Source organism: Brachyhypopomus gauderio, chromosome 7, assembly GCF_052324685.1.
Source record: "Brachyhypopomus gauderio isolate BG-103 chromosome 7, BGAUD_0.2, whole genome shotgun sequence".
NCBI lineage: Eukaryota > Metazoa > Chordata > Actinopteri > Gymnotiformes > Hypopomidae > Brachyhypopomus > Brachyhypopomus gauderio.
This window is the reverse complement of record NC_135217.1, coordinates 32,950,053-32,972,897: the sequence shown is the minus strand read 5'-3', so window position 1 is coordinate 32,972,897 and position 22,845 is coordinate 32,950,053. Positions and strand designations below refer to the sequence as shown.

Genomic DNA, 22,845 nt, shown 5'->3' with positions numbered 1-22,845 from the left:
CCCAGGTTCTCTCTCCGGAGCACCACGTTTCCTTTGACTTGTTTTATACAAGTGCGGGTGTGAAGAAAGAGTCGGGGGCACGGGCTGCAGGCGCGCGCCTCGCCTCCTGCGACACCCCGCATTCCTGCATTATGTCCAGACGGGCATGGCAGAAAGCACTTGTAAAATGTATTCAATTCAAATCAAATTGGCGTAGCACAGAGTAATCTTTTTCTATTAGATGTGTCACTTTTTGCAATTCTTCCCTAATATCCTTTATGGCTCCGGTATAAGATTAGCGCTCTCTCGTGCCGCCACAGTTTCGGTGCTTTACTGAATTATTCACCGATGCGTGACCTTCAGTTATCAGGTTAGAAAGACCTTGATTATAACAGGAAGTCAAGTGTAGAAAATCACTCTCTGCTAAAGGAAGCGTTTCAGAAATTTGAATGATTTTGAAATGTACACATAAATAGTAAAATTAATTATATGAGTACAGCCAGTGGCTCTCTTTGTGCTTGCAAAAGAGCTGTCTTCTCATTTGTAAGATAAATAATTAGTTCTGGGGTGTTTTGGCATAGACTGGGGTTGCCTTAAACCTGAATTAAAGGTAAATTGTTTGCAATTGTCTCCTTCTAATGAACTGCCAAAATAAACTCTGCCTCTCAGCCTTGTCATTTTGGTGGGAACATGCCAAAGAAACCAGGCAGACATATGTGAGTTATTTAATGTCGAGTAATTTGCTTTCGGCCGTATTCCATCATGTTTAGTGATGGAACCGTTAATCAAAAAGAAAATGATGGTGACTCCCGCTGCCCGGACTGATATGTTTGTCTCTGCGGGGCACCGCAGCGAACCGGTCCGCGGGCGCTCGGAGGAAATGAGGGAAACCGATTGCCAATAGTTTCGCACACCTTAAAATTGCACTCCTCCGTGCATTTTGTCCTGTTCAGTTGCTGCAAATGGATTTAAGCCCATTAGCTTCCGCCATTGTGGAATAATAGATGTCTCATTACAGCCGCTGATAAATAACGTGTGGAGGACATCTTGATTAGTATTAGTCCATGTGGAATAATACAGCTCTCAATCATTATCTTTTGTGTAAACAAGGCCAGCGGAAGGACACGCGCTTTTTTGTGAATGTTGAATATGCTGGATGCAAACGTGTGTCTCGTGTTTCTTTGCTGGGATGCCTGGATATAGACTTCCCAATAACTAGGAGTAATTGGGTTACAATTGCGAAAGGCTTGACGTCTTGATTTGATTTGGTCTTATGTGCGCCACCATATGGGCAACACGTACAGTGCAGCCAAATACCAAAGGTTTATAAAGACCAGGCATATGCCATTAATAAACAGTGAAGTGCATTAATCCGTTCAATAATGCCTCCTTGTTCTGTTAAGGGTGCCTGCCCCGTTTCCAGCACCTAAGTGGCATTGAGATGAGCTGCAGTGCTAATTCAAGAATCAGATGCACGTGGTGTTTTGCTGTCTAAGAAACCCTTTTGCGCGTCTGTGCCTGGGAGAACGCCGGCGGACTTTTAAACATGTCCGTGCGTTCGGCGTGGCATACCCTCGGCCGTGTGTCTGGGACAGATAGTCCCTCACTGCCTCAGTGCGCCTGTGTGTGCTCGGGAGGTAAATAACCCACCTGGCAGTGTGAGATTGCAGCTCAGCATGTATTCTGATAAAGTCCGGCCCAGTCGTAACTTTCCCCCCCACCACATTTTATTTGCACTCCATATTTCAGCGCAGTGGAGATGTAACAGCTTAATTTGCCACCAATCATATTTCTGCTCACCTAGAGGATAATGAGGTGATACTGGTTATTTTAGACTTGGCTGCATGGATGCCTGTGGTAATTTGAGGTGGTGGTGTGTCAGGACGGGCAGAGCTGTGCGGAGGCTGCAGTGTGACCCGGTGGCGTCTGGTGTCTCAGATCGCTAAGTAAACAGGAGCAGAGCTTCAAAGCGACGCGGGGAACTGCCCGTACGGTGACTTGGGAATGCGAGTTGTGTCCAACATTCATGGCCATGTTTTTTCAAGCAGCACAACTGAATTTTTCTGGACATAAAATTTGACTAATGCATTTGAAAGGGAGCCCAATCCCACAATTCATCTTGGCTCGTTCTGCCGAGATCCCAGCACATTCCTCGCTGTGTTGGGGGCCACCTCCGTCGGAAACTTCGCTGGACGTGTTTTTCTCTCTTCTCTCTCTTTCTATCTTTCCCCCTCCCCTTCCCAGACGAGCACTCCTCTGCCCGAGCTGTAAATTGAAAACAGTGGGCTGTGTTCCTCTCTCATCGCACTCTTCGGAAATGGACTTCATTCGTTCACATGAACTTCCCGTAACCCCCTCACGTGTGAGACACTCATCATCCAGCATGGGGCCTCTGACTGAAGGCCGCTCCATCACAACAATAGTGGGAAGAGCCGCCGAATGACACCGACACCCTTCCGCCCTCTGAGATCTGATTAGGTGCCTCCATGCAATCTAGCCCAACACAATGCGCTTTCATTACAGCGCTGATGTTGTCATCTCTTGCTTTCTCTATTCTTTTTTTCTTCTGTGCCCCCCCTCCTCCTCCTTCTTTAACAAGTGTTCATCTCCAAACTCTGATCAGTGGGCACACTTTCATCAGACTAATGCATCTGCCTATCCCTGGCCTGGGATCGCTCGGGGACCGTGTGCGGCCCCCCACTCCTTAATCTCATTTCCTTAACCTCCTTTAATATTGCCTCCCTTTGCAAGAGGCATCATGAAGATCTAGAGCAGTTATTTTCCATATTATAAATCACCCTCTCCTGTATTTTAGGTGGGCGATGCAGAAGAACAGAGATGGACTCTGATCTGGCCGCCATTGTCTGTCCTCTGTCAGGGTGACATCACCCCACCTGCTTCCGGCCCACGTGACACACCATGATACTCCCACCCCCTACGTACCCCAAAAGGTGATGAGCAACAAACACATAAATATGTAAATATGCCATCCTGTTTTGATTAAAATGGAGTATAAAAATTACCAAATAATAGTTTTATTATTTCCAGGAATGCTTTAATCATGCAATTATAATAAGAGCTCAGTTAATATTCAGAGCTTCTCGTCTTCATTCTACTCAGGTGAATTAATTCACTCTGCCTGCCCCTGGTACTCCCAGCTCATGTACACATGCCTCCCTGTAGTAAAACCTTCCACAATATCCTTTATTGGTCAGAATCTGCAACCCCATCCTTCCTCCTGTCATTACTCTATTTATGTGAATGTTCTTCCACTGTATGGAACCCCAGAAAATCTCTCTCTCTCTCTCTGGGCCACTGTACATGGGGTAGTGTTGGTGAGGCCATTGTTAGTAGTCTTGTTTGAACTTAAGTTTCAAACCATTCTTTATTTAAAAATGTTTTATTAATGTAAGGAATAGTGACCTGACCAGGAGGAGAGCCATTTGCATTGCTTTAATTTGGGGCGGCAGCTGGGCCAGTTCTGAGAGGCAGTGTCTTCTGTCTTCCTGTCTCCTCTCACCAAGGTTGCACAGCAGATATCTTCTCTTGAAGAAAGAGGGACTTTGAGCCATGCTTAATTGCAGCATTAATAGATATGAAGCATGCATGGAGTTAGCTTCGTTTGCTGAAGTCTTCAAGGCTGTGTCACACAGCCTGTCAGATAACCTGACACATTTTTAAATGAATTTTGCGTGTTCACTCAAAGTTGGACATTTGAGCTTGACAATTCTGAAATAACAATTTGGATGGTTGTGAATCACCAATCACCAGTAAATGGTTGGGTAGTAAAATGTATTTAACCAAATTTTTATTTATCATGAATTGATCGATATGTAGGATATGATTTAATTGGCCAAATATGCTTTTCGAGACTCATAGTACTAATCACATCTGATTGATGGTGGTAGTGACCCAGGACGTCTGTGTTTTATATTCAGCAATATACAGATCCAGCTTTTAAAGATAAGGTGATCCTTTTAAAGATAAGGCGATTCTTTAAAAGATATGGTGATCCTTTTCAGACAGCACTCATTCTTGTATTTCTACCTTCATGTATAAGCACATTACATTATTTAGCAAAACCTACGTATCTATCTAAAGATACAAAAACCCTGACGGAACCCCCCCCCCCCCCCGCCTGTAAATGCCATCAGAAGCCTTACTCAAATGTTAAGGTAGCCTGTGCTGAATCATAAAAACTGTGCAGAGAGATTTTTCGTTAAACCAACAAAAAATTAACTAACTCCTTTTATTCAGCAAGCACAAAACTTGGGACTTTGATTTTTCAGCAAACTAATGAGATGTGTTCTAGTACTTTCTAGTTTCTTTTTTCATTTTGATGTCAGACATTTTAAAATAAAGAATACTTATTTTAATGCCCCTTTACTGCTTGCTGTATTTCTTTTTAGATTTCTTTGCCAGAAATTGTTAAACAAATAATTTCTTTTGTAATGCTTACAGTTGTCATTACAGTTACTGTTAGTCTACAAATTGGTCACCATTTTTCTGTCGTAACTGCCTCTGTGTACACTGAAGTTTACAGAATTACAGAATAAAGATTTGAAAGGATTGGACTGAAAGCTGTCTTCTGTTCAGATGCAAAAGTATGTTTTCTCATCCCTGGCCGTCTTAATGAAACGAACCACCTGCACTCTTTACTGAAGTCAATAAAACTTTGTCTTCCACTAGCAAAATTCATAATTTTCATTAGCTGTGACCAACTGCATTGTGGGTCTTGGCAATTCCCCTCAGCCCAGATGTCCTAGATGCTCAGGCCCAAATGAAGGTTCCCAGCATGCCTTTGTCACTGGGAGAGCGTACCTTAACTCCTCGCAGGTCATCACGTGCAATAACATTTATGGACTGCGTTTGGCCATGCCACAGCGCGGCCTGGGCTCATGACCTTTATAAGAATGTGCTTTGTCGGCCTTGGGCTAACAGCCTCTGATAGCCTTGGCCAAGCGAGCTTCTCCAGTGTGTACTCAGCAAGTCCCGCGGCTACTGTGGCCTCTTCCTGCTGTGCACTGGACTCCAGTGTGAAAGCAAATTAGACGAGCTCAGCACTGCGCTTGGCTTCGCACAAACAAGGATTCAGAGTTTCGAACTGGGAATTTTTCAGCTCCAGACTGAGAGTTCAGTCAAACAAGTGCCCTTTCCTGGAACTGAGAAATGTCTTATGCAAAGTCCGGTGCTCTTATGATGAAACCGTACTCTTTATATTTTTTTAAACAAACTGCTGATGATCTTAGTTGCTATAGTCATTAGGGGCCTCTGAGTTGGTGATAACGAGAAGGAAAACGGGCAAACGGCTGTGTAGGGGAGACCTCGGGAGGCTAATCCGCCGTGTTTGAAAGCCAGTCTCCTCCTCTTACCTGGTGCATTTCTCATGTCAGCACAGACTAGTGGCTGCCAGTGGAAGAGGCCGAATCCAGCATCATTAAGGAGTGTTGCCCTAGAGGGCTACGTTAAGAAATGTTTGTTAAACAGTGTACCGTGCCGTCAGACAGGCGCGTTTGACAGAACAGTCATTTAAATGAACACAAACAGTGTGAGGGGGGAAAGGGCTGGGAAAGGGTAATACTGCTTAGAATAATCTGCATAGCTGCTCCGTCTGTTGAATCACAGCTTGTTGTTCTGCATGGAGCTGTCGGCATACATGGCTTTAAATTACGGTCAGGTGCCTGCGATTGTGAGCTGCCACCATCACACACACACACACACACACACCCAACCTCTGAGTCCTGCTTTCCATCAGAGCATGCTATCCAATGGGATCACTGGAAACCAGCAGGGGCAGCTCCACCCCCTCCCCTTGCTGCTGATCAGAAATTCATACCCTGCGATGCAAGATCGCTCTCTTCACTCTGTCCTTCACTATGGCCGGTTCTGCTGTCATGGTGTCAGGTTGAAAGAGAGAGAGGGAGAGAGAGTGAGGGAGATAGAGACAGAGTGAGAGAAAGAGAGAATTTGCATTTTGCAGCCCCCAAATTTCGCTGTCCAGCACGTAATCAGAAACGAAAGCGGATGAATGGTAATTCAGACTGTCAGAAAAATGGAAATTGTGTTGCCATAGTGGCGTGGCCATCTGAGGGATCTGTGGCCAGGAGCAGGGAGACAGAGAGGGAGCAAATGTGTGTCTGGAGACAAAACAATATTGTGATGGCAGTGGGGACGCCGTCTCCCCTTCACCAGACCTCCATTTTGACTGACTGATGAAGTCCATTGTGCTGATTTCATCTTTTTTCTCCCCACATGTTTTTATTAGACAATGTGTGGAGGTCCCTCCTCTCCTACCTGTGTGTGTGTGTGTGTGTGTGTGTGTGCGTGCGTGTGTGTGTCATGACCTCACGTGCAGGATTGAGTCCAGGTCTACACCATTAGAAAAGCTGTAAAAATTCAAAACTACATACAATTTTGCTCTGGTACAAGAACACACATTCTGAATCATGTGCTAACTATGTTGATCTTTAAGAAAAACGTATTACAATTTATCTCCATGGAGACAACTACTGGAAGTTGTCCACTAAATGCTGCAGGTGTAATGGTAGATTCTGCGCGCCATATTTTAACATATGCAACATTTGTGTCCTGACTTGAATAGGACAATTTTTTTCAAGCCATTCTGTGTCACTAAAGGTGCTGAATATTCTATCCTTTAAAACGGTGAAACTGTGACACTTGAGTCGCTTTTTGCAGTGCTGCACACCCTGTGTGTGTACGAATGTGTGTGCAAGTGTGTGTGTGTGCTCACCTGTGTGTCTTTTCTTGTGTGGCTATTTTTTAGCTTGTGTGTGTGTGTGTGTGTGCAAGGTTTTGCACGTGTACTTGTGTGCATAAGTGCTACAGAGGGGGGTTTGTGTGGAGGGTTTTGGGGTGGTGGGGGCTCTGCTCTGGGAAGGCGCACGTCTGCTGGCCCGTGCGAGGGGCAGGGGAGGATTAATCACTGGGGGCTGACTGGCAGGAGGTCACTGAATGGCTCCCCAGCATCTCTGTGGGTCATGCGTCTTGTGGCCATGGTTGCGTGTACACACACACACACACACACACACACACACACACCCCATACACTGTCTTATCCCCCTTCTGCCTTAGCGGTCCAAGAGGAGGCTAGCTCAACCTCACATACTTAAACACACACACACACACACACACACACACGTACACACACACACACACGTACACACACACTCGCTCACACTCAAACACACTGAGAATAGGGCGGTTGAGAGGACCGAAAACACTGGTAAATATTTCTGAATGTCTGTCATTTTGTCCATCTGGTCAGTCAACTGCATTCATGCTGCATGAATCTTCATATTTTCATCATTCTCCTGACTCATTCCTATCATGATTTGCAGTGCGGGTGATTTTTTTTTAAGTTTATGCATCATTATTCCGTCCTAGGCTACCTCAGTCGGTACTGTGACATAATGTGGGAGTGTTGGCTAGTAATTCCACGGACTTGTAATTCTGTGCTGTTCCTGATGAGGGATGTCTTGTTCGTGTTCGCTATTCCGCTCTCGAGGGGCACCGAGCTGCCCATTGTAATATACAGGAGACAAACGCGCTTTAAACAGACGCCTCGGTTTTTTTCCCCTTGGCTTAATCCTTCCGCGCTAATTCGCTTTCTTTTATACGTGCGAGGCTGTCATGCGGGCTGACGTTTAAGGTGTGCAAATTTACGGTGGGCAGTCTTTTTTTTTATCAGGCGAGGAGATCCATCATCTTTAATCACGCGCGGGGCAGGATTACTTCATCACGCGCTGCTATTGGTCAGGAGAGGGCTCGCGTTTGCATGAGCACGAGAGTGACGCGTCAGACAAATGCCGTCAAATGATCATTAAGAAATGTAATTTGCAATCGGGGGATCCGTTGACGTGATGGTGCTCGTTTGGGGGCAATGATGTGTTTAAATCTCCGGCAGTAGGCAGATTTTTTTTCTTTACTTCGAGTGACGGGGGGGTTTCTGCATAGTAATAACCCCGGGCTCCTTCCTGCGCGCGCGACTTTAACAAACACGGTGCCAGTCAGCTGATTGCACTGCCGCCGTCTGCACGCGCGTTTTCAGCGCCTCTCGCGCTTGTCTCGACTGCACGACTGCACTCTGTCTCTTGGCTACCTGACAAGGAAGCAAGCTGTTAAGATGCTGAATTCTGATTTTTTTGCGGTTTTCAATAGGATTGACCATGGCTGATGGTGCTAAATTTAAAATTGAAATGTGTATGTATATATGCTTCGCTTATGTGCTATGCACACCACTTTTTACATAAATAAAGAAAGATGAAAAAGAACCATTATATAAATTATTATGTAGGCTACAACGTGGAAATAAGCATAATCAGAATTCTATTGTTATGATAAACATAATAATTTGGAATAAGACTGCTATAGTGTTTATTAATTATATTAGCCTCACAATATTGGCGTTTGGAATCGGGATATATCGGAAGGCTGCAATATACAACAAACCACAGGTTTATGTGTGTGTGAGCTGTAGGCTTCATGGCCAGTCTCAGTCATTCCAGATAAGTGTGTACTGAGAGTAACATGGGGGTGTTCACACAATGCTGGAAATGTAAACCATTTTGCTCAAAATAATGAAAGCCTCTCTTTACCTGTGTCACACTAAAGGTTCGCTACTTTGTTTGTATTACGTCTGTACAATGTAATTTCACAATCGCAATATGTAGCAATATAATCACAGTGTTATCACAGATATTTTTTCATATCATGCAGTCCTAATGTGTACAAAAATGTATACTTATTGTTTTAATGCATTTACTGGTAAAACATTGCTCACTAGAGCAGATGTTCCATGTTCGTATTTTATTTGTACATAGGTGTGCAGATCAAAATGTGAAGATATTTATGAGCAAATGTCCTTCTGTTTCACTCCTTTTACAGCAACATCTGGTTTTGTTTTTGTGTGAGCCTAAAATTCAAGAAGTGTCTTTGTGTAGTCAAAGTGAGGGACATTTGCAAATTGGCTGAGTGAAAACAGATGGTATGAAAATATACAAAATAACTATTTATCAGTCAGGAATTTGAAATAATTGTTATAAACTAGTTTTCAGTAAAACACATCATGGCTCATGTATAAATGCAATGCTTAATATGGTTAGTGAAAATAGAATAAAAAATGCATGTAAAAACTAATAAAATACATTACATCAAGAAATATGAAAGTATTATATGATGAGGAAATATAGCATCTTTGTTGGAATGGACCCAGTTCTTTCTGGGGGTTAGGAGGCAGGCTCCACAAGCTTTTTAAACAGTTTAAAAATGAAAAATTTTTCTTCATTTGAGAGAAAGAGAGAGAGAGAGAGAGAGAGAGAGAGAGAAACAGAGAAAGAGAGAGAAGGGGGGGTAAGAGACAGAAAAGAAGTGTAAGCCTCTCCTTGGCTTTGATGCCCAGCTGCATGCTGTAATATGAGGCGCATAGGTAAAAAGGAAAGAGTGGTGTATTCTTTCTCTCTCTCCCTACACCCCCCCCCTCCCCCCCTCCCCCCCCCCCCCCCCCTTTCTCTGGCTGACATGCGGCTAATGAAAGCAGGGTGTGGGCTTCCTTCAGTGTCTTTCATACACTTTAATAAAAGGTGCGGCAGACGTTGGGGTGCCCCCCTCCCACCCACTCGCCCCCATTGAATGGGCTCTAAACGTGTGTGTGAATATGGAAATTCAAAACACCTAACTATAGGGGCTTAAGTGTAATCATGGAGTCAGGGTGGAGGAACGCATTTGCAGCTGACTGCCCATTTCTGGAATAATCCTTTGATTATTGTTCAAATATTACTGCACCCTTCATTTGAAGACTGTTTCCATATGATGTGGGCGACATTGTTTATTTGAACTTACCTTAGCATTTGCGTTTCAAAGTCAACATTTGGAGTTAATATGAAGTACTCACTGGAGCAACTGTTTTATTACCATATGTCTGTCTGTTTTAATGCTGCTTGACTTCTATGTTTGGTCACTTTTATTTCACAAGTTATTTTTTTAATCATGATAAACAGCCCTTATTTACTATGAACAGTTCTTGGTTGTTCCACTAGCCCTGTGTGAGTAGGAAGATCTCATTGGTTCCAGCTTTGCCACGCCAGGAATTCATGATCTGTTTTGTCCATAATGTGCAAGTCATGTATGTGCAGCTTGTGCCTAGAGGAATGTATTACTTAACATGCAGTCCATTTGCATGTTACCTCGTATGTTTTGGATTTGTGAGGCTATTATTTTACATTTTATTAGCCAATAGGTGGCAGTGTTTCACCAAGCATCCGTTCAGTCTGAATCACTCTAGTGGCTGGAAATTGTAAGAATGGGACATACTATAGTATGAACTATTGTTGAGCAGTTATTTTGAGATGGAAAATTGTAAACAAGACATTCTTTACGTCCATTTATAGAATATGTGAAAGTGACAAGCATGGTGTGCTTCTTGAACTATTTGCATTATCATGAAGTGCATTTATGACTTAAAACCATAAATATTCATTGTGATGAGTGCATATGAAATACAATTTCATCTCCTCGTACCATACAATGTAAGAACGATCAGGAATATATTCTCTCCATGGCCATTTTGAAAATATATCTGCTCTTCTGCAAATCTGCTTACTGTATTAATAAGTGTTAGGATATCAGAAAATAATTTTTAAAAATCAAAGAACAGATTCAGTAGACTGTTCATTATAAAAATGGATTTAAATCACTCATTCTTTTTTCCTTCTTTCTTTGGTCTATACTCTTCTCATCAAATCCATTTATAATTTTTATGGATTTCATTTCAATAGTACATGTGCTGACCCCTAAATGTGACATATATTATTCTCAAAATCTAGATTAAGTATTATTTAATCTTTTCTGGAACATGTGAAATTATTTCAGCAATCAAATGCAAAGTCCCTAGAGCCCACTGATTGCAGTTTAAGGTTTGAAGATTTCTAAGACAGGATATGTGTCTTTGTGTGCGTGTGTGTGTGTGTGTGTGTGTGTGTGTGTGTATGAGAGAGAGAGAGTGTGTGTGCTATCTATCTATCTATCTATCTATCTATCTATCTATCTATCTATCTATCTATCTATCTATCTATATATATACCTATATATATATATATATATATATATATATATATATATATATATATATATATATATATATAGATAGATAGATAGATAGATAGATAGATAGATAGATAGATAACACACACACACACACACACACACACACTTGATCATGTGATCATGTATATGTATAAGATCTGCATGAGATCAACAATTAATAAAATAGCAAATACCACAAAGGTGGCTTTCAATCTAGTTGGTGAAAGGGGGAGATTAAAGAGCTGGCTTTAGGATAGATTAATAGGCCACACGCAGAGACAAGAGATCTGAGGGTTGCATTAAAAAACATGCTAAATGAACACACACTTTACACAGCCTCATTTCCATAATACCAAAACACTTGCACTTAAAATACTTGACAAGACTCTGTAGGCTTTTGAATCAGGCAGATGAATACTGCAGGTTCTCCAGACGACCCAGAGGGAATCAAGGCCTCTCTGCTCTTTTTATATATGTAACCTTTTGCATTGTGTTTGAACTGAAAACAGCTGTGTTCTGAGACCCAGAGTTGGTTTGTAGTCACACAGAAGGCAGGCGACTGATGCGCACCACACACACACTCAAAACACACACACACACACACACACACACACACACACACACACACACACACACATATACACACACACACACGTACACATGCTCTCCCAGATCCATCGTAGACCCAACACCGAATTAACAGTATGTCTTTATCTTTAGTTTACTCTGTGGCTTCTGTATCTGACATCCAGCTGTGTTTAACATAGTCTGAGGAACAGTAGAACAGCACCTTACCATAAAAGTAACACGAGAAACTCAATCTTGGCCATTACGAAGAGATCACAAGTTTGAATACATGTGCCTCGTCATAGTTTCACCTATTTAGCGCTGTGCCTTGCATTTCATGTCATTTCCGTCACCTTGGCGTGTTCCTGTGAGCTCCAAACATACCAGTGTTGGGAGGGCATTGCAGGGAGCTCACAGTGGTCCTCTTGTGGTGAGCAACGTAGTGGTTAGGCCAGATAGCCACTTTCTAAGGCCACTGATAAGAGACAGCCCAATGCTGAACAGTGCAAATTGGAAGTGAAGATTGCCTTCCTTTTAGACTTTATCTTAAAGCAGTAAAACAAGAGGCTAGGACTACAACTGCAAGTATTGATTTTGCAATTTCAGCAAATTAAGAACAAGACAGGAAACCCATTAAACCTTTCAGGGATCGCCACTGGTACTTTTTTGGCGATGCCGAGGTTGACATTTAAATCAGACCTCTGGTCTGGTTAGGGCTAGCACCTGACTGTCAACCGTCCCCGCATTATTCAGATGAATAGGAGAGCTGTCCATCCATAAATATTGATGCCTGTATCATTCTAGTCCCAGAATAAGCACTGTAATATATCACCCAGAATACACAGTATATTACCGATGTATAACACTTCCTGGCTAGCTAGTTTGCACATGTGGCTGTAGGCTCATAATGTAGTAATAGGAGGAGGCCGTCTAGATTGTAATATCATCTGTGGCAATATAAAGCATAATGAAGATATAAGGAGTCATATAAGGATGATCAAGCTATATGATTGAATTTGGGTGTCTAATATAGAAATAATAGGTTACTTTGAAAATTTAGATATGTTCCTAAAGTATAACTTGCCGTAAATATTGATGGATGGAAAAAAAAAACAACAACATGGTCTCCCATGGTCCAATCAAACTTAGCACAGGCCAATCAGAGTGATATATTTCCTAAATATGTATATGTTATTATTTGGTGTACACCGTGACAAATGACATGCTTTCCAATTTGTGTTTTTAAATTGTTTATCAAAAAGAATGGAAAACAGCAGATATGATTATTATCCATAATACTGCACCTGCTGCAAATTGTGTTTTATTATTCATATAAATGATTCAGATATTTAGGGAATGGCGTTTAGAGACATATATTTTAAAACATTTTCTACTTTGTTTTTCTAGACCAGTGATATGTAGTCTAACTTAACACTATTCTTAATTTGGATCCAAAATATAATAAAAAAAAAAGTGTGGGAGGGTGTTAAGAAATCAACCCCACAGAATGTGTGAAAGGGGCCTGGCTATTCACTAAGGGATATTAGAGTGCCTAATTGGTACAAGTGCAAATGATTTCTTATTCTATGCACAGGAGGTGTCAGTCTGAAGGACCGCCTGCTTTTCAGTGGTTAGAATGGCAACAAGCACAAGGGAGGATCTCCAGCTAATTCATTGATTGCCCCTCGGAACTGATGGCTGCTAATTGTTAGGTGATTAACATGGAGTAGTAATTATGTCGGCCCAAGGGGGCGATTAATGTTTCAACATATCATATTAGTGTGGGGGTGAATCCGACGGGCCTCGTCTTTGCCTGTGGATTTGGGAGACAGATGGCATATTGTCAACAGCAGCACGCGTGTGTTGGGTTTTCTTTTTTTTTCCCTCTCTTCTGTCTGCGAGGGAGGAAACTGCGCCGGGGGAGCTGTCCTTTTGTTTCAGCATCATTAATAAGATGCTAATTGTCTGCAATTACTTACAACGTTGCAAGCTGAATAGAGACATCAAGTGTATGTGACACCACCACGACTGTGCATGCAATCACAGTGTATGCTGCACACTTCGAATGCTGCAAATTGTTAATTGTTTTTTTTCTTTGTGTTTTACTGTTAAATAACTAATTCCGTACATTAATAAAATGTTTACTTGAATTAAATATAAAATATAGCACATGTATCATTTTTACATGTTTATTTCTCCCTTTTATTTAAATGAGTTAGATCAGGCTTTACATTTTCACAAAAGTAGTTTTTTTTTTGCTATATCTAGCTTACTTTGTACTGTGAGAGCAACCAGTCATTGTCAGTTCTATTAAATCTCATATCTTTTTTGAGTGTGCTGTATAGAAATGCCATTATGACATTGATCAAATTATCATAGATTAGCCTTAGCATTACCTACCATTACCGAGCCTGTCTAATCGACATGGCAGAATTATGACCTGACCTAAGGGTCATGTCATAAAGGTCATGTCTATTTTCAAAAGGGAGGAAAACTATTTTCCTCTGTTTTGTCACTGTCAGAGCCTGCTGCACTAGGTGTTCCCCTATCACACACCGAAGGGGAATGCAGTGTGTGTATGAACACACACCATCATCTCTTCCTGTACCCCAAAGCTTTGCATGTTGCCTCTTATGCTGCTTGAACTGGTTATGTGGATCAGTTGGACAAGTTATCAGCTCAGACAATGGCGTGGACCGTTTGACTAGTTTGACTGTTGACCGGAATGACTAGCGTGTCAGCTTGGTGACGGCGTAGTGAGACGCACTCCTTGTCCTAGCCAGTGGTGTGTTTTTAAAGACGCCCTGCCACGGGTCGTCCACGTGAGGGACAGACTTCACGCCCAAACCTGCACAGTACTGCTCACTCCTGCATTGCTATGGAGAACCTTTATAAAAGTCCCGGAGTCCCTTTTCCTTTGGAATCGTATTGTTCTTGGGTTGACAAAGATGAAGTTTCAGTGACATGTGCAGGTATTACCTCAGGTTGGCATATATGCTGCTAGTCATCGGCGTCTATTTCTTATTGATTTTTTCCCCCCTTTTTGCGATAGCATTTTTCATTGGATTGTCTAAATAAAAAGCTGATCTGAAATAATGATTAACAGCATGAGAATGATACTTGAAGTGGACAGTGCTTTATCTCTGTAGGAAAAGGGTGTCTTGTTTACCTTTCTTTATATCACCATCTAGGTTAAAACCTATTGCTCCCTTAGTTGGCCGTGATTTTGTTTAATGAACGTTTTGTTTAATAAGCAGGTGAGGTTGTGCACTCTGTCCTAAAAGTCTCGCTGCTGCAAGGTGTCATAGCATCATGAGTCAGCTCTGATCCTTGGCCTCTTTTTCCAATGCAAGGATTCAACTGCAGAACACAGAATTTACCTTTCACATTTTCCTGATGGCCCAGGGAGCTGGTTCAGCGAAAAATGTTTTTGTTTGATGTACATTTCCATCAGTGTAATCCTGAAGGCTGGGAGATTGTATGGCAGACGGTGTATAAAAAGATAAGGACTGCTACATATTCAGTCTTAGGTGCAGTCTTCTCCTCAAGTCAACTGGGGAATTAATTTCAGCTGGCAGCATCATGCTGTGGTCATTTTGTTTGAGGAGACATGTTGTTATCTTGATTTGGTCATAACAGCTCCAGAACGAACACGCCGCACGCAGGCCAGCAGACGCATTTCAAACAGAAGCACAAAAAGACTGACTGCGTCTTCCTCTAGCGCATGGATTATTAGAAACAGAAAAACCCTCACACAAAATTACAGGTGCCATCTAATAAGGTGTCCAGTGTTGAAGGAGACAAGCTGCATCAGAACCTAACCATGAGTTCAGGGCTATTTAGCCAGGATCAAACAGGGGTATTCTGAAATCATGTCTTTATTTCACTGGTTTGAATTTTTATAATATCAGAGCGCTATTGTCTTGAACATTTACAATGTTGATTAGAATAATGACTTCACTTTTAAGTAAGTACAGCTGTGTACAAGAGAGTGCAGCTGCAACGTATCTGTTTCCTTATTTAGGGTTTTAATTTTGCTAATTACCATTATTCCTTCAGAAATATCACTTTAAAATTTTTATTAAATTTTAGGTCATATTCCTGTTTTATTTGCACTGGTGAAATCCAAAGAATTATGTATTCAAGGTAATGCAATAGCTGTTCATTTACTCCAGTGCTAAGCTAGGGCTATATTATTTAGTGAAAAAGTCACTGAAGGCACACTGCACGAATACATAGACTTTCTCTGGTATTTCAGTAATCTGATGTATCATTAAATTAAGGATGTTTTGCAACCAATGTTGAGAATCTAGCATGAAATATTTTAGATTTTTTCTCACTTGGAACATTGATCTACTTTTTATCTTGGAAGTTACTGCAAAGATTAATATTTTCCCTCAAAAATAGAAATTCACCAAGTAATTAAAATGTAGCTGAGATTAAAATAAACGTTTCCCTTGATGTTGAAAAGATTGTGATGAGTCACAATAGTCAGCGATTACATTTTAATCAGCTGATAAAATATGGAATAGAAATTGTTCATTCTAAAAAAAAAAACCCCAAAAAGTGAGACCTTCACAGGAATGTCCCTTTTTCTTAGTAAGAGGCTTAAAGCACAGGTGCATCGATTCAGGTTGAGGGTTTGATCCATTACATGCCAGATTAATGACCAAATTTCTGAGGATAGAGAAATCATCACTTTCTTTTTTGCCCCTCATAATTTTTATGTTATTGTTATTGAGAGTACTTGCTGATAAAAAGAAAGACCAATAACAAATCTAAATTTTATCAAAAACAGTAACCATTTTCACCCTAAATTAACAAATTATTTTAAAAGTGCAATAGCCTTGTGTTCAAGTATTGCATATTTTCTTCCACATTAGTGTAAAGTTTGTCATCAGAGTAGAAACATCTCAGAAATACATCCACCCTTTATTAGACGCTTAAGTTGTTAAGGTTTAAACACCATGCAAATGTCAGTTAGAAGTGAATGCAACACCCCTTGCTAGATAAAGGCATTTCAAGGTCTCCTATAGATTTTTTCCCATTGAGCTCCTTTGTTGTCGAGGCGTCACAAATGAAAGTGCTGGTCTTTACGTTCTCAAATTGGTTTCACACTTCCCCAGCAGTTTGTTTGGCTAAATCTTGCCATGATGTATCATTATCGCATCTTTCGGAGGAAATCCATAGGATCAATACGTTTGTCAGCTAGCGGGAGCTCGGGGCCTGCGTACACGCTGAGTGGACCTTCGTGCCACAGGGCGAGCCTGCCGAGACTCGGGCAGGTGCGGCCTGACACCACCGCCGTCTCCTCGCCCTGCTCGCTCTGGGAGAAATAAGCAGACAATATCAGGAGACGGAGGGGGACAGTCGATTCACCAAGGAATTCTGTGGGAGGGAAATAGGCACACTGATTCTTAATGCCAACGGTGGCCTTTCAGGGAAACTTGAAACAGCTCGTTGCCACGCTAAATAACAATGCCGTTTTTGGAAGAGGTGTCATTAATCAATCGGGACCAGGACTAACTCTCCGTAAATTGAAGACTCGGTGGACATTGGGCCTAATGATAGACTGACATTTTTCTTTCCCGCACTTACATCATCCAACTTAGATTAATTTCCAGTTCATTTAAAATGGGGTGGTCAAGCTCAAGGATGGATTGATCACTCAACCCTCACCCCTCTGAGATTTATATATATATATTTTTTGTCTCCATTAATGTGGTCAGGACAGCCCAGGCCAAATGTTGAGCACTTCGCGAGTAATTACCGTCCGATAAACAGGTCAGGAGTGAGTGCGGCCACAGCTGCTGCTGTTTGAGGTGGCAGACACTTCGGCCTGCTAAGCTTCAAGTATTGATTGGCCAGTCTGTGACATCTCCTAAGCCATGTCACCCAAGTGAAAGAGGACTCTAAATTGACCAATAATAAAGTGTTGGAAGTTGTAGCTGCTTCCTCCTGGGACTTGTTCATGAGGAGGAGAGTAGGCCCCTCCCCTCACACCATCAATCCACCCTGAAGGCTCAATATAGTGCTAAATTAGCCAAAGGCAGAGCGGGAAGACAACCGGACATCTGTTACAGACCCTTGACATACTTTTCCACCCCACTCTCTTATTTAAATAGTGCTGTGAAACAGTGGAGGCCTGGAGGAGTGTAATATCAGGATTTACAGCTGAAAAGACCCAGATTCGGAGAATCTGTTAAATCCTGAATGACAGGTCTATAAGTGAACTGTCACCAAGACTGCTCAGTCTAGATATTAACATGGAGGGTTGGTCTTCACCTGATGTGCCTTTTCCACTTTAATTGCTGTATAAACATCATGAGGCAGATAATGTGTGCTTGGTTGGCACATTGATTTAGCATTCAAAATTAAGAATAATCTTTTTAAGGTGGTTAACATGACATTTGACTTTTGCATGTTATTCACGAACAGGAATAAAAACATCCCTCCCCCGTGTCAATATTAAAAAGTAAAAATAGAAAATGAATTCTCATTGGTGAAGAAAACCCCCCCTTGCAAAGCACAAGGCTGCATTGTGTGAATTAGGTCTTCTGAATGTTTTGATTGCCATGCCATTGGCAGATGTGTAAACTCGAAGCGACAGAACTAGAATGAGTACATAATCACTGAGGGACAGTTACTTTCCAGCGGCCCCTGCCAGACACGGGCCCTGTGAGCTATGTCAGAACGTAGTGAATTTACACACGCTCCCTGTTTCCACCCACTGTGGCGAAAAAAAAAACTGCCAGTAATTGTTAGTCATTCCATGTTGATTCTGGTACTTTCAAGATTGCCCCTCCAGCACCCATTCGCCACCCCCGCCCCCCCTCACCTTGCTGTTCATGGGCCGGCGACCACGCAAGCGTCTTGGCCGACTTCATATGAAAGAGCAGTGACCATGGAAGCTGTTGGTGTAAAAGCCGAGAGAGGCGTACAGCATGAATATTTAATCCAGGGTGACTGGTGCTGGACTTTTGCCTCGTCATCCATTGGATTACGCATTTAAGGCTTCAAAAGATTAATGGAACTGCAAATGGGAGAGGGCTTCTCCTCTCTCGGCCCATATCGTGGAGATAAATGAAAGAATTACCATACATATATCTATTTCAAAACACCGGGGTTTGTTTAGCATTTAGAACAGCTGAAGAAATATGCTTACAGATCAATGTGTTTTCACTGAGTATGGTAGAAATTGTATTGGTTTATTTCACAGACCTCCTCATTTTAATTTTGTTTAAAAAATAAATAAAATAAATAAATAAAATCGGTGTATTTTATCATCCACCCAGTAGGGAGACTGTCTTTATTGGGACTCACTATCAATTTAATTAGAAATCAGTGGAAATAGCAGCTTGCGTTTAGGAAGATGACGACTCAGTTTCTGCTCATTGATTTTACGTTATTGTTAAAGACACTCCATAGTTCCCCTCAGCACCAGGGCTCTGTGGGGAAAAGTGGGCAAAGGGGTGATGATGTATTAAAATGGCCCACAAGAAATCAATAGTTTTGTCTTGCATAAAATGCAAGGCATAGATGTGTCTTGACCCCCCCACCCCCTTTGTTTCCACTGACTTGCACAACATGAACTTTCTTCTGATGGTTTAGCTGTCTTTGGCTGTCTTCTGGGTCTTAATGACAATTTCAGCGGTTAAATAACAGCCAAGATGAACAGACATTGTAACCTGAGAGCATTCAGCATTATCATTTTGCAATTGTGCTTTTTTCCTGTCTACATGTTGTTTCCATTTATATGTATATTTAATCATCTTTACCAATCAATTTGAACAACAAGGTATTTGCACTTGTGCTCATTAATCATAGGCACATTTTACCACGTTTGATCTCAGTGGACCACTGAATTCACATAAATTTTTGTATGATTGTTTGCCAATACAATATCTCAAAAGATCCATACAGATCTTTACTGATATTCACTGCTGTGCTGTATATTCAGACCTGTTTCCCTGCAATATTTAAGCACCACTGCCTTCTTGTCTTTGACACGGAGTCACATTTGAGAATAAACTCCAAAAGCACAGGTCTTAGATGACCAGTTACTCTCAACAAATGGTCTCTTATTATTGAACACCATTTGCGTAACTTTGAAGTATCTGGAACACCGTTCTGGCAATAACAGTAATTAGCATTGAGCCCAAATGCCAAATGGCTGACATCAGATAGCCCTGCAGTTACCTGTGTGTTAATCAGACTTGGACCATGCTTTCAAAAAGACTGCGTTGAAGCAGACCTGGGTCATAATCCCCCTCTCTCCATCTGGGCACGACTCACTGCACATTTCATTTTTGTCTTTGCCTCCCCTCTTCAGACAACAAGATGGGGTTCTTGGCAGACAAGAACAATTTCTCGTCTGATTTCTGAAGTCCCACTGCTCTGATGGCCCCAAATGAAAGCATGGCCTTGTTAGTGTGCGGTTGTTAGGGTAGTACTGTTAGCACTCACTGTTTGGGGATGTGATGCTTTAGAGTTTTTGCGCTAATATTGCTCGCTGGGGTTTAAGGATAGGTTTTTACTTCATTTCTGATTATGTATTTTCGTTTAACAGCAAGGGCAGATTTCTTATGGTGTATCACAATGCCAGTCATTTATATCCTAAGTGATGTTGTGATTTGTTTTTGTTGAACATTATTTAAATATGTCGTTCATTTAAATTTTTGTGTCACCGAGTCATGTAATTGTAAGTAATATCAATACTGCATTCTGGTGTAATTCTTCCAAACTCATTGTCTTTGATTTACAATACTAAAAGTAAAATTTTTCGCTAAATAGCTTCAGTAGGCTGTTAACAATAGCACACATGCCTTCCACTGCTGTACTTAAAGGTCTCACAAGCCGTTTGCAGGTTGGAGTAGCTCTGATTGTAAGGTGGACAGCATAATGCTATATAATCCTGTAGTCTCTAAAATCCATGAACATTGTAAAAACATCACCTTTAGAGCACTCATGCTGCAGGGCTAGAACCCCCAGAAAAAAGGGTCTTGTTTTGGCAAATTTGTGAGTATTGCCACCATTACGCTGATCAATACCCACATGTCCCAGTATTGATCCTTGTGTCTGTGTGGGAACTTGGGGGAATGGATCTGTTTGGGTTTTCATTTAGACCACACATGGGATCAGAAAAGCTGTGCTCTGAGGAGACCACGGCTGGACTTCCTCTCGTATGTAAATGCATATGCATATACTCGTAAGCCTTAACTTTTCGCAAAATTTAAAGAAAGGTTGTTTCATTACATTTTTTATTGTGAATTATTTGTTATTATAACATTTTATATCAGCAATAAATTGTTACATTAATTAATATAAGACTAACATTTTGCTGATTTTATGTATGCTAAGCTGTTTAATTGGCTGTTATTAAAATTGCTGGTACTCTACGATTATGTAATGGAATATCACTTGACTACTGAACATGTTTCTAAATCAGTCTTTATTTGTGATGGACCATTTGATGGCAGTTGAGATTACATCAAGCATCATTATGGTGCAGCGATGCAGTGTTCACAGACATTATGTAAACGTGCGTTTGGATCATAATTCCTTTTAATTACTTAAATGTCAGATGGAGTGTATTTTGCCCAACTCATCCAGAGTGAATTAGCCCTTGTGTACTCCTACCCTGATGGAGGCTGCAGGGCCTTCCACCCCTCTGCCCCCCCCTCCCCTCACCCCAGGCCCCCTGGCGTGCCTTGGGCTTCCTCGTTAATCTCAGCACGACAGCCCTTGACCATTTGACAGTACGTGTGACTCGCACTGAACGGAGCTTCTGGACAAAATCGCCCACTGCGCCCTGTTGATGATGATGAGACTTCTCCTGCACCTCTAGAATGGCTCAGGTATATTGCATTGGCTGCACTTTGAAGCAGATTCCTGTTAAATTGACTGACATTATTACCACGCCCGCGTGTCGCTCACGTGACACCCAGACTCGGTCCGGCAGGAACCAGCGGAAATCTCCAGGAGAGCTGCCTATACCTGGCGTGCACAAATTTAAAGGTGCACCTGCTCACAACGCTGGTGGGCATCACATCAGCTGCAGCATCTGTGGGCCTACACACACGTTCTGTTTCCGAGCGAGCGTCCCTGATTGTGTTTGTCCCGTGCTGCATTGTCCTGCATTGTCCTGCATTGTCCTGCGTCTCCCTCTGCCATCTCCCCTCAGGACTCTCAGCGAGGCCCTTCACCACACCCCTCCCCCCAGTGTTTTAATCACCACGTACCTTGTTTGTAATTATAAACACAGCAGGAACGCATATATCAAAGGCGTTTGATGGAATTCAAGCCTATGGGTATCTCTCTTTTGCTTTGAAAATGGCCCCCATCAACATCAAACACGCACGCGCTCTTTGAGGTGGCCATGCCGCTGTGTTTGCGTGTACCTTGAAGGCCTCCGGGTTTGAACAGCAAGGTCGACATTTGTTGTCGGCACACACTGTCGAGAGAGGTCTCTAAGGCCAGAGGAGCACGGATTATAATGCTCATCTCCTGGGTCCTGCTTTAAAAATGGAGTCATTAAAAATGCACCCGAACATCAGAAGACAGTAACCTTACAGCATTAATGGCTTTAAAAGCTTTTCAAGTAGTAAACTAATCAAAGCGCTTTGAAAGAGTACTTTACTCCGAAAACATCCAAAAAATTTTGTTCTGTTGGCCACATTATACTTTTGCTGAATAATGTCCATTAGTTCTTTTGAGAAGACAGAGTGAGCAGCATCATTCTTTAGATAATTGTTTCATCTAAAGCTTCTTTTGTACAAAATAAAAAAAAATGCCCTGGGATATTTTTTTCTATCTAATATTCTTACAGTATTAAATTCCTATATTGACTGAGTTGCAAATTGCAGCCAGTTGTTCTTTCTCAACCAAGCCATGGTGATATACTGAGTATGCAAGAATAACAGCTGCATGATATTTGCTGAATGGATATAATAACGGAAGAAAACTCATAACCTCAATATTCTCTATCACTGTGGATTAAGACCTTGGAATTAATCAAGGAGAAACATCCAAGGTCTTGTCTTCTGAGGGGGGAAAAAAAGATCACAACTCCTCATTTCAAATTAAATGAATAAACTTTCCATGGCAAGCTTAAAGCCCTCGTTTTATATTGTGGTATTTCATTTTCTCTATTTTTATCAATCAATGGACCAACTTAAGTAATATAATTGAGTGCTTCAA

General features: G+C 41.7%; 1 long non-coding RNA gene across 3 annotated transcripts in view; it reads left to right on the top strand.

Annotated features, from left to right (window-relative positions):
* Positions 1-22,845, top strand: part of LOC143519681 (uncharacterized) — a 105,129-nt gene that overhangs the window by 1,851 nt on the left and 80,433 nt on the right. For 2 of the 3 annotated variants that reach the window (XR_013132488.1, XR_013132489.1), the window contains exon 2: positions 2,795-2,930. This is a non-coding gene — a long non-coding RNA (uncharacterized LOC143519681). Of the gene's footprint in view, positions 1-2,794; positions 2,931-3,503; positions 4,554-22,845 lie in introns of those variants that run through there. The other variant, XR_013132487.1, reaches the window with a different exon arrangement.